The 9,779-nt window shown below is 41.1% G+C and overlaps 1 pseudogene; it reads left to right on the top strand.

Annotated features, from left to right (window-relative positions):
• The first annotated feature begins 2,331 nt into the window (after nucleotides 1–2,331).
• LOC128106490 (60S ribosomal protein L5-like) lies at nucleotides 2,332–3,212 on the top strand (annotated as a pseudogene).
• The last annotated feature ends 6,567 nt before the right edge of the window (nucleotides 3,213–9,779 follow it).

Raw genomic sequence — 9,779 nt, 5'->3', positions numbered from 1 at the left:
GATCTAATTAATTACATGTATAGTCAACAGTAAATACGTCTGCACATTCTAACTGTACTTTAGCTACGATACCTGAAAACAAATAGATTGATTTAAATCACGAGGATACAAAGAACATTGTTAATAGAGAGAATGTGAAACAAACCATATGTCTTCATGGAAAAGATGTAGAAAAACACATTTTATGTTAAAGAAATTATATATACCTTCTTCAACTTTACCCAATAAGTAAGAATTTACTTTAAAAATTTATTCACTCTTCTTTTGGAGAAATAATATTTTAGTGGATTATTTAGCCTGTTTTGTAAGTTCAGTTTTCTCCCCTACAAATGTTTGTGATAAACTATTAAATGTGGATGGTCAGCTTAAAAAAATAACTAATACTAGCTAACAGCTAACAAATGGATGTATGTTTCTTCTTGGAGGGGTGGTTCTGTGCCCCTCAAACACGTCCAACATCAGACCTGTGGAGAAGTCTTCACTGTAGATCTACCAGTGGTCTCCTCACAGGCTTGTGTGTTTAATTAGCTGATAGAACAAGAGACAGACACAGTAAAAGCTGAAGGGGAGATCAGGCAGAAGCACAGCACTGTTCCCGTCATATCAAGTGTGATTAGTAATGAAATGAATACAGAGTTAACTGCAGCATTGTTTGCTTTAAAAGAGCTGACATTTTGTAATTCACCTGGTCACACTAAATTCCATGTCCCCAAACCACTCTCCCAGTAATAAAACTGTTCCAGTTTCAGGAGGTATATGTGAGTTCAGGTCAATGAAACCAAAGTGAAAACTAGGCAGAGTGCTCTGGTCCTGGAGAGAACAGATGCAAATGAGATCAGAGTCTAACTCCAGTTTTCAGTTTATGTTTTTAATGTATAACCAGGAGGCCTGGAGATCCACATGCCACATGCTTTGTTGGACCCACACACTACACATTTCTTTCATCTTTAGGTAAAGCTCTCTTCTTTTAGAAATATACATATTTGAGACAGCACTTTCATGTGTGTGTATATTTTAAAAAATATCAATTATAAATATGTAATCTTAATAACTTATGTTATCTTAAAACATGTAAATACTTTTTAAACAGTGTCCTTAACTTTGTTACCAAAAATACTGTAATAACAAACATTTATTGAAGAGTTAAACTACTGTGCCTGCCACTGATGTATTTTGCATGGGTACTTCAGTAACAGTGAAAGGAGATTTGCTGAATTCAGAATCTATTTTAATCTCCTGGGTCACAGAATTTTGATTTGATTTGAGCATGTGGGAGTTTAATTACTTTTCTGGTTTTTTAAAAAGAAAACAAGGAGAAAAATTTTTTTAAAGAAATTGTAACAAAGATTTTAAGGATTCTTGAGTATAAAACAACATACAAAACATAATTCTTGAGTTATTACTGCAATTAATTTGAAAACACAAATTTTTCAACCTGAGGATGATGTGATTGACAGTCTCTTATGACATTTGCTGAATGATAAAAAAGCAGGTGGCAAGTGGACAAACCCCTTTCTAACCCAAATAATAATTATAGGTTTGAATTATACTAGCTGTTCTTTAAGTTGGTCAAACCATACGATGTGGTATCTTCCCCATACCTCTGTGTCCTTGTGGTAAGATGTGACCTTCACATCAGCCATGGGTTTCCACAATTGGAGTCTCTGGATTTTTGCCTAATGTGGAGTCCTGAAGGCCATCTTGGGTAAAAGCCCATAATAGGAGGCTCAAAATTCTCTCATTGTCTTTGTTAGGGTTTCTATGCTGTGATGAAATATCATGACCAAAAAGCAAGTTGGAGAGGAAAGGTTTTATTTGGCTTACACTTCCGCATTGCTGTTCATCAGTGAAGATGTCAGGACAGGAACTCAAACGGCAGGATCCTGGAGGCAGGAGCTGATGCAGAGGTCATGGAGGGGAGCTGCTGACTGGCTTGCTTCCCATGGCTTGCTCAGTCTACTTTCTTATAAAACCCAAGACTAGCAGCCCAGGGGTAGTACCACCCACCATGGGCTGGGCCCTCCCCCATTGATCACTAAATGAAAAAATGCCTTACAGCTTGATCTTGAGGCATTTTCTCAGCTGAGGTTCCTTCCTCTGATGACCCTATAGCTTGTGTCAAGTTGACACACAAAACCACCCAATACAACTGACCCCTTGTCAACTTGGCACACAAACACATCACTATTAAGCCACAACCTTTCCTTCTTACTCATCCCCACGATCTTAAATAACTGTAAAAGTCCCACAGTCTTTACAAATTCAAACACATTAATGCCACCGGGCCTTTGCTTTAGGTCTGTGTGGAACCATAATTACGGGTTTCTGTTCTGCAGGATGGGGTTTGTGAAAGTTGTCAAGATGAAGGCCTACTTTAAGAGATACCAAGTGAGATTTAGAAGGTGGTGAGAGGGTAAAACTGACTAGTGTGGAAATGACTGGTAATCCAAGACAAAAATAAGTACAACACACCCAAATACAGAATGATTGTTTATGTAACTAACAGAGATATCATCTGCCAGATTTTGTATGGCCTTACAGAAGGGGATATGATAGTCTGTGCAGCATATGCACACAAACTGCCAAAATAACGTGTGAAAGTTGGCTTGACAAATTACGATGCAGCCTGTTGTACTGGCCTGCTGCTGGCCCACAGACTTTTGAGAAGTTTGGTATGGACAAGATCTATGAAGGCCAAGTGGAGGTGACTGGAGGTGAATACAATGTGGAAAGCATTGATGGTCAGCCTGGTGCCTTATTATTTGAATGCAGGTCTTGCAAGGAACTACAATAAAGTTTTGGGGCCCTCAAAGGGGCTGTGGATGGAGGCTTGTCTATTCCTCAGTATCAAACAATTCCCTGGTTATGATTCTGAAAGCAAGGAGTTCAATGCAGAAGTACATCGTAAGCACATGATGGGTCAGAATGTCACAGACTACCTGCATTACCTCATGGAGGAAGATGAAGATGCTTATAGGAAACAGTTCTCTCAGTACATCAAGAACAATGTTACTCCAGACACAATGAAGGAGATGTATAAGAAAGTTCATGCTGCTACCTGAGAGCATCCAGCCTATGAGAAGAAGCCCAAGAGAGAAGTGAAGAAGAAGAGGTGGAACTGACCCAAAATGTCTCTTGCCCAGAAGAAAGATCAGGTTGTTCAAAAGAAGGCAAGCTTCCTCAGAGCTCAGGAACGGACTGCTGAGAGCTAAAGCAGTTTTTATGAAGATTTTTTTTTCATAAAGATGATAAACTTATTGACCAAGAAGCTAAAAAAATTTTTTTAGCTCCTTTAAAGTAGTCAATCTCTTTAAAAACGCAAAGCTTTTAAAATTAAAGTCTCTCCACTGTGGGCTCCAGTAAAATATGTTCTTTCTTCAAGAGGGAAGAATCAGGGCACAATCACAATCAAACCAAATCAAAACAAAATTCCAACCATCCATTATCTGGGATCCACTTACGATCTTCTGGATTCCTCCAAAGGGTTTGGGTCATTTCTCCAGCTCTGCCCTCCGCAGTACACACAACTCATCTTCTAGGCTCTGGCTGGCTCCACTCCACTGCTACTGCTGTTCTTGGTGGTCATCCCATGGTACCAGCATCTCCAGAACGCCAGGGTCTTCTGCTGCAACTGGGCTACACTTTTATCAATAATCTCTTGTAGGCTTTCCTCATGGTGCCAAGTGTCAACTTCTCTGGATGATCCCTTCAGTCCTGGGCCTTCAACTGCCACTGAGGCTGCACTTTCACCAATGGTCTCTCCTGGCCTCTCACAGTGCCAAGCCTCAGTTGCTCTCCATGACCCCTTCATGTCTTTAAAATCAGTACCCTGGGTGACTCTTACACATTACCAAGTCTGGCAGTCAGCATGAGGTACAACCTTGGCCATCTCTGGAATATAACATCTCTGTGCTCTCAGGAAATACTTCCCAGGAGATTTCACTAATGAAGTTTGTTTCTTCTTAATCACTACCAATTTCTTGCCTCCAGCATCAACTGTTCCAGTAACATAAAGGCTTCAATTCAGTAGTTTTGGTGTCTTGTTAATCACAGCTGATTCTTCAGCCCAAGCTAACCAGAACCACAGGATCTTAATTCAAAATAACAAATGACCCTGATAAAGTCTTTAAATATCCCTCTGAAAATCTGTAAGTCAGGTCTCCATCTTCTGCACTGCTCTTAACATTATTATCTTCCAAGTTCCCACAGAACATCCCACTGAAGCCTCTCAACACTCAATGGCTTTTGTAGCCTAAAGTTCCAAAGTCCTTCCACAATCCTCCCCAAAACCTGGTTAGGTCTGTCACAGCATTACCCCACTATGCTGGTACCAATTTTTCTTAGGTAGGGTTCCTATTGCTGTGATGAAATATCATGACCAAAAACCAAGTTGGGGAGGAAAGGGTTTATTAGGCTTATACTTCAGCATTGCTGTTCATCACCGAAAGAAGTCAGGACAGGAACTCAAACAGGGCAGGATCCTGGAAGCAGGAGCTGATACAGAGTCCATGAAGGGGAGCTACTTACTGACTTGCTTTCCATGGCTTGCTCAATCTACCTTCTTATAGAATCCAGGACCAGCACCCCCAGGATGGTATCACCCACCATGGGCTGGGCCCTCCCCCATTGATCACTAAATGAGAAAATGCCTTACAGCTATATCTCAAGGAGGCATTTTCTCAGCTGAGGCTCCTTCCTCTGATGACTCTTGTAGTGCATAGCCATTCCAGCTTTGATCTGGAAGTTCCAACCCCCATTGAGGCTTCGGCAACTGTCATGCCTACAAGGCGGGGCCAAGGGAGGACCCTGGAGACCTGAGATCCAGATGGGCCAGCACTCTCTCTGTTCTGGACCCTGGATGGTGGAAGCTGACTGAGCAGAACTCCAGAGAACACCATTGGACTGTGATACACCTTCCCCAGACCCCGTGACCTACCTATCCCTTCATTTGTAAGTTACCCACTAAATAAATCTTCCTTTTAACTACGTGGAGTGGCCTTAATAATTTTACCAATATCTGGCACCCAACGTGGGGCAAATTCCAAAGGCCTGGGTGGCTCCCTCCCTCAGCTTCCTCCCCAGCTGGCGGGTGCTTGAAGCTGCAGGTTACCGCATACAGAGTTCAGTAAAACCAGAAAAATCCTACACGGTTCCATTCCTGAAAAGGAGCTAATCCTGTTGCAGTTCCGTGGCAAGTTTAACCCCAGACCAGCGAAATCACTGTGAGTGGGGCGTTCCACCTCCTCCCCAGTGCTGACTCCCCGCCCTAGCCCAAGGCTTCTGCAGTTTCACCTAATTAAAATAGACAGGGCACTGTCCCTTGTCCCTGGTCCCTGGCGGGGGTTTGGAGCCGTGCCTGCTGGCAGTCTGTAGAGACAGAGAGGGGCTTAGAGAGGCCTGGAAGTCTCCACGCCCTGGAGCTTCAGGGCGTGGAGACTTCCAGGCCTCTCTAAGCCTCACTCTGATGCCAACCAAGGCATTCAACAGGACTTGCTTTAGCGCTATACCAACACCTCCTTCTGGCTAAAAAGTCCTACTACACCCCCAAAACTGTGAAAAGGTAAGATTGACAAAACAGTGTCTTATTTCAAGTAAAAGTACTTGATAATTTTATATCTTAAAATTGACTAACAAATTTTGAGTAATTCTTGTAATATGGCCGACAACATTACCTCACAAGAATTTAAAAACTTTTTTGTCTGTATGATGAATGACATTTTTGGAATTTGCCCCACGTGAGCACCAGATATTGGTAAAATTATTAAGGCCACTCCACGTAGTTAAAAGGAAGATTTATTTAGTGGGTAACTTACAAATGAAGGGATAGGTAGGTCACGGGGTCTGGGGAAGGTGTATCACAGTCCAATGGTGTTCTCTGGAGTTCTGCTCGGTCAGCTTCCACCATCCAGGGTCCAGGAACAGAGAGAGCGCTGGTCCATCCAGACCTCAGGTCTCCAGGGTCCTCCCTTGGCCCCGCCTTGTAGGCGTGACAGTTGCCGAAGCCTCAATGGGGGTTGGAACTTCCAGATCAAAGCTGGAGTGGCTACCCACTACAGACTCTAGCTTGTGTCAAGTTGACACACAAAACCACCCAGGACACTCATCAAGACAGCTTATTAAAAGTCCTTCTGGCAACTCCCCAGTCTCATCCCTAACCCTGTAACAGACCATCTGTGGAGCCCTATCCTCCCTTTCTGATGCTTCTCCCTGAGAAATCCCCAGATTCTTGTGGCAGACCCAGCTTTCCTCCTCTCTGTGGACCCTCTCAGTCCATCCCTATTCCCTCTTGTCAGCAACTAATACCTAGAAACACATTCTACTGGAAATTCCCAGTGGCCAAACCAGGGAGGGACTCAGGAGCATTCCTACCAAGCAACCCACGTCTACCACAATCTTCTAAGGTCAGGTCAAGGCAACAGAAACCAAGGAACAAAATACTCATCCAACAAAGACAAGACCAAATATCAACACCTAGAATCATCCCAAACCCAGATGCCTAGACACTGGCATGAAAAAACAATCAGTAAAAACCAAAGAAATATATCTCCAGAAGTAAGCTACCCTACTATAACAGGCTCTGAAAAATTCAATATAGCTGAAGCACAAGACAAGGACTTCAAAATAGTTATTATGAATATGTTCAAGAACCTTAAAGAAGATATGAATAAATTCATTAATGATTTCTGTGAAAATAAAAACAGGATGACATGAAAAGAGTATTTCAAACATGAAAGTAGAAATAGAATCACTAAAGAAAATTCAAATTGAGGTAAACTGGGAATGAAAAATGTCGGAAGTAAAAAAACACCTCAGTGGTAAGCCTCACCAACAGAATACAAGAGATGGAAAAGAGAATCTCAGGCACTGAAGATAAGATAGAAGAAATGGAGACTTCTGTCCAAGAAAATGTTAAATCTAAAAAAAAATGCACAAAACATTCAGGAAATCTAGGACACTACGAAAGGACAAAATTATGAATAATTGGAATAGAAGAGGGAAAAGAAACCCATGTCAAAGGCATAGGAAGTATTTTTAACAAAATCATAGAAGAAAAGTTTCCTAACCTAAAGAAAGCAGTACCTATCAAGGTAAAAGAAGACACAGAACACTAAAAAGAAATTCCCCATGACATAATAATCATGACACTAAACACTAAACATACAAGACAAAGAAAGAATATTAAACGTTGCAAGGTAAAAAGACCAAGTATCATGTAAATACCAACCCATTAGAATAACATCTGACTTCTCAATGTAGACTCTAAAAGTCAGAGAGGCCTAAATGAATGGATATTCTACAAACTCCAAGAGACCACAGATGCCAGCCCAGACTACTATACTCAACAAAACTTTCAATTACAATAGATGGAGAAAGAAAAATACTCCATGATAAAACCAAATTTAAACAGTATCTGACTATAAATCCATCTCTACATAAGGTGCTCTAGGAAAACTTGATCCTGAAGAGGTTAACTATAGCTAAGAAAATACAAAGGATAAGTAATCCCAGATCATCAAATCAAAAGACAATGGGAAATCCACACCATAATGACAAAATAACAGGAATCAGTAAACACTGTTCATTGATATCTCTTAATATCAATGGTCTCAATTCCCCCAATAAAAACACACAGAGTAACAGAATGAATTAGAAAACAGTATTGATCCTTCTGTAGAATCTAAGAAATATATCTTACCCTCAAGGATAGATATCACCTCTAGGTTAAAGGACAGAAAAAGATATGCTCAGTAAATATGGACCCAAGAAGCAAGCCGCCATAGCAATTTTAATATCTGATAAAGCAGACTTCAAACCAAAACTAATCAGAAGATACAGCTTTATCACTCTTTGGCATATACCCAAAGGACTCTACATCCTACTACAGAGACACTTGTTCAACCATGTTCTTTGATGCTCTATTCATAGTAGCCAGAAATGGGTAACAACCCAGATATCCATCAACAAATGAATGGATAAAGAAAATATTATGTGTATACACAATGGAATATTACTAAATTCTTAAGAAACAAAATTATGAAATTTGCAGGTAAATGGATAGATCTAGAAAAAAATCATATTGAATGAGGTAACCCAGTCCCCAAAAGAAATAGCTATTAAGTCTGAGAAGCAGGCTACAAATTGTATAACTAGAAGGTTAGAAATATACTAAGGGACTAGAGGAGAGGGAAGGATCTCTTTAGGAAGGGGAAATAGATAGTTAGGGGTAGATGACAGGATCTGTGTGTGTGTGTGTGTGTGTGTGTGTGTGTGTGTGTGTATGTGTCTGGAAATGGAGGATCAAACAGGAGAGAAGTAGGAATAATAGTGGGAATACAGAGAAAGACAGCTAAAACTGAGGGTCATTTGAGGGGATGTATGTAACATAATATAGTATAATCTTCTTTAAAAATATACACAAAGATGAGAGAAATCTAAATTTGACTCACCAAATAACAGTGGAGACGAAATCCCAACTAGACAGTTCTCACTCACTAAATGAAACTTCTAATGCCAGGAATGGGTTACATCTATTTGAGCTGTTGGTCAAAGGAGTTCCATGGACAAACAGCCCCAAACAAAAGAGGCTATTGGTTTGCTAAGGTTATTTATTGGTTTCTCTCTGCAAATTGATGGTAAGGCCATATTGCTGAAGACAACAGCTACATAACTCACTGAACACAGAGAAGTCAAGTTGGTGCCTACTTAGAGCCTTCACCCTTACTGACTATTATTAATGTTACTGGAAGGTATGCCTCACACTTTCAAGGGAGAAAGGTAAACACCAACCCAGCTACAAACCCTGTGATCTACAATGGTGACCTGCCTGCAAGATATGCTGGTCCAATGGCGGCACAAATCCTGTAGGAGTAACCAACCACTGTCTAATTGGAATTAAAGCCCACTTTATCAGATGAAACCCATGCCTGACATATCTGGGTGATAAAGAATCTAAGACTAGATAGACAATGGACCTGGGAGAAACTAAATACTGCCATTCTACTAAAAGAAGTTAGCAATAAAGTAACTACCAATGATAATCTTCTATACTCATAGATTGGTGTCTTTGCTCAGCCATCATCAGAGAAACATCCTCTGCAGCAGATGGGAACAGATGCAGAGACCCACAACTGGACAATGTGCAAAGAATGAGAGATCTTGTAACACTTGGTCCTAAAGGGGATGTCCTCATCAAATCCCTCTCCTCAGCATTCGGGGAATTCCGTGGAAGAGGAGGTGGAAACATTGTCAGAGCCAATGGGTCTGGAAGACACCAAGGAAACTGTACCTTCCAAACAGAACAGAACTGACGCTCATACGAACTATGCAGTGACTATGACAACATGTGCTGGCTCTGTGTAGATCTAAACCAGACAGGGCTCAGTGCTGACAGGGGAAGTGGACACAAGCCCCTAATCTGTAACCCAGAAGTCATCTCCAGTTGATAACCAGTTACAGAGGAAAGGTCAGGTTTCTCCAAGGAGTCTCATTGGGTATGCAAACCAGATATAAGGGCAGACCCATGCTGGGCAGTAGATGGTCAACACAAAAGAAACTCAATGGTATTTTTGGAGGTTTCCTGCCTCACAATGGTTTGTCTGGGCATTTTTTTTAAAACCTTACAGACAGTTTGCCCATACCACACACACACACACACACACACACACACACACACACACACACACACACACACACACACATATATGTATGATTTCCAATTTTGTATTTATGGGTTCTCTCTCTCTCTCTCTCTCTCTCTCTCTCTCTCTCTCTCTCTCTCT

The sequence above is a fragment of the Peromyscus californicus genome, unplaced genomic scaffold (genome assembly GCF_007827085.1).
Source record: "Peromyscus californicus insignis strain IS unplaced genomic scaffold, ASM782708v3 Scaffold_9__1_contigs__length_137607984, whole genome shotgun sequence".
Lineage (NCBI taxonomy): Eukaryota > Metazoa > Chordata > Mammalia > Rodentia > Cricetidae > Peromyscus > Peromyscus californicus.
The sequence above is the reverse complement of the archived record's forward strand: the minus strand, read 5'-3'. Positions and strand labels throughout refer to the sequence as shown.